General features: G+C 45.7%; 2 non-coding genes and 7 pseudogenes across 2 annotated transcripts; all 9 read left to right on the forward strand.

Annotated features, from left to right (window-relative positions):
- The window catches only part of LOC149290714 (5S ribosomal RNA), a 119-nt pseudogene extending 69 nt beyond the window's left edge, over nt 1-50 (forward strand).
- A 206-nt stretch (nt 51-256) lies between these two features.
- Nucleotides 257-375, forward strand: LOC149290715 (5S ribosomal RNA; annotated as a pseudogene).
- Nucleotides 376-574: 199 nt separating this feature from the next.
- Nucleotides 575-693, forward strand: LOC149290716 (5S ribosomal RNA; annotated as a pseudogene).
- A 218-nt stretch (nt 694-911) lies between these two features.
- On the forward strand, nt 912-1029 carry LOC149290717 (5S ribosomal RNA). Its single transcript, XR_016275745.1, has one exon. It is a non-coding gene; the product is annotated as a 5S ribosomal RNA (ribosomal RNA).
- A 193-nt stretch (nt 1030-1222) lies between these two features.
- On the forward strand, nt 1223-1342 carry LOC149290718 (5S ribosomal RNA; annotated as a pseudogene).
- A 199-nt stretch (nt 1343-1541) lies between these two features.
- On the forward strand, nt 1542-1659 carry LOC149290719 (5S ribosomal RNA; annotated as a pseudogene).
- Nucleotides 1660-1850: 191 nt separating this feature from the next.
- On the forward strand, nt 1851-1969 carry LOC149290720 (5S ribosomal RNA). The gene has a single exon (XR_016275865.1). It is a non-coding gene; the product is annotated as a 5S ribosomal RNA (ribosomal RNA).
- Nucleotides 1970-2160: 191 nt separating this feature from the next.
- Nucleotides 2161-2279, forward strand: LOC149290721 (5S ribosomal RNA; annotated as a pseudogene).
- A 191-nt stretch (nt 2280-2470) lies between these two features.
- LOC149290722 (5S ribosomal RNA) overlaps nt 2471-2500 on the forward strand; it is a 119-nt pseudogene continuing 89 nt past the window's right edge.

Genomic DNA, 2500 nt, shown 5'->3' on the forward strand with positions numbered 1-2500 from the left:
GGTTAGTACCTGGATGGGAAACCACCAAGGAATACCAGTTGTTGTAGGCTTTTTATTGTCTCACAGTCCGGGGAGAGCTTTTTGCCATGTTTCTTGCTCATCATCAAAGCTTTAAACCCTTATTTGAACCTTCTCACCTTCTCACCTTCTCACCTTCTCTGTCCTGTCCTAGGGCTTATAATTCTTTCTGTCTGACGACAAGCAGCAGCAGCAGCAGCAGCAACAGAATAAGAGAAGTAAAATAAAAAGCTCTCACGCCTACGGCCATACCACCCTGAAAGCGCCCAATCTTGTCTGATCTTGGAAGTTAAGCAAGGTTGGGCCTGGTTAGTACCTGGATGGGAGACTCCCTGGGAATACAAGGTGTTGTAGGCGTTTTCTTTTCTCACAGTCCGGGGAGAGCTTTTTGCCATGTGTTTCTTGCTCATCATCAAAGCTTTAAACCCTTATTTGAACCTTCTCACCTTCTTACCTTCTCACCTTCTCTGTCCTGTCTCAGGGCTTATAATTCTTTCTGTCTGACGACAAGCAGCAGAAGCAACAGAATAAGAGATGTAAAATAAACAGCTCTCACACCTGTGGCCATACTACCCTGAAAGCGCCCGGTCTCGTCTGATCTCAGAAGCTAAGCAGGGTTGGGCCTGGTTAGTACCTGAATGGGAGAACACCAGGGAATACAAGGTGTTGTAGGCATTTTCTTTTCTCACAGTCCGGGGAGAGCTTTTTGCCATGTGTTTCTTGCTCATCATCAAAACTTTAAACTATTATTTGAACCTTCTCACCACCTTCTCACCTTCTCACCTTCTCACCTTCTCACCTTCTCTGTCCTGTCCCAGGGCTTATAATTCTTTCTGTCTGACGACAAGCAGCAGCAGCAACAGAATAAGAGAAGTAAAATAAATAGCTCTCCCACCTCCAGCCATACCACCCTGAAAGTGCCCGATCTCATCTGATCTTGGAAGCTAAGCAGGGTTGGGCCTGGTTAGTACCTGGATGGGAGACCTCCTGGGAAACCAGGTGTTGTAGGCTTTTTCTTTTCTCACAGTCCGGGGAGATCTTTTTGCCATGTGTTTCTTGCTCATCATCAAAACTTTAAACTATTATTTGAACCTTCTCACCTTCTCACCTTCTCACCTTCTCTGTCCTGTCCCAGGGCTTATAATTCTTTCTGTCTGACGACAAGCAGCAGCAGCAACAGAATAAGAGAAGTAAAATAAAAAAATCCTGCAGCCATACCACCCTGAAAGCACCTGATCTTGTCTGATCTCAGAATCTAAGCAGGGTCAGGCCTGGTTAGTACCTGGATGGGAGACCGCCTGGGGATACCAGGTGTTTGTAGGCTTTTTCTTTTCTCACAGTCCGGGGAGAGCTTTTTGCCATGTGTTTCTTGCTCATCATCAAAACTTTAAACTATTATTTGAACCTTCTCACCTTCTCACCTTCTCACCTTCTCTGTCCTGTCCCAGGGCTTATAATTCTTTCTGTCTGACGACAAGCAGCAGAAGCAACAGAATAAGAGATGTAAAATAAACAACTCTCACATCTGCGGCCATACCACCCTGAAAGCACCTGGTCTCGTCTGATCTCAGAAGCTAAGCAGGGTTGGGCCTGGTTAGTACCTGGATGGGAAACCACCTGGAAATACCGGTGTTGTAGGCTTTTTCTTCTCTCACAGTCCGAGGAGAGCTTTTTGCCATGTGTTTCTTGCTCATCATCAAAGCTTTAAACCTTTATTTGAACCTTCTCACCTTCTCACCTTCTCTGTCCTGTCTCAGGGCTTATAATTCTTTCTGTCTGACGACAAGCAGCAGAAGCAACATAATAAGAGATGTAAAATAAACAACTCTCACATCTGCGGCCATACCACCCTGAAAGCACCTGGTCTCGTCTGATCTCAGATGCTAAGCAGGGTTGGGCCTGGTTAGTACCTGGATGGGAGACCACCAGGGAATACCAGGTGTTGTAGGCTTTTTCTTGTCTCACAGTCCGGGGAGAGCTTTTTGCCATGTCTTTCTTGCTCATCATCAAAGGTTTAAACCATTATTTGAACCTTCTCACCTTCTCACCTTCTCTGTCCTGTCCCAGGGCTTATAATTCTTTCTGTATGACGACAAGCAGCAGCAGCAACAGAATAAGAGAAGTAAAATAAAAAGCTCTCCTGCCTGCAGCTATACCACCCTGAAAGTGCTTGATCTCCTCTGATCTTGGAAGCTAAGCAGGGTTGGGCCTGGTTAGTACCTGGATGGGAGACCACCTGGGAATACCAGGTGTTGTAGGCTATTTCTTTTCTCACAGTCCGGGGAGAGCTTTTTGCCATGTGTTTCTTGCTCATCATCAAAACATTAAACTATTATTTGAACCTTCTCTCCTTCTCACCTTCTCTGTCCTGTCCCAGGGCTTATAATTCTTTCTTTCTGACGACAAGCAGCAGCAGTAACAGAATAAGAGAAGTAAAATAAAAAGCTCTCCCGCCTGCGGCAATACCAGCCTGAAAATGCCC

The sequence above is a fragment of the Sceloporus occidentalis genome, unplaced genomic scaffold (assembly GCF_023333645.1).
Source record: "Sceloporus occidentalis isolate IW3139 unplaced genomic scaffold, rSceOcc1.0.p SCAF_38, whole genome shotgun sequence".
Classification (NCBI taxonomy): Eukaryota; Metazoa; Chordata; class Lepidosauria; order Squamata; family Phrynosomatidae; genus Sceloporus; species Sceloporus occidentalis.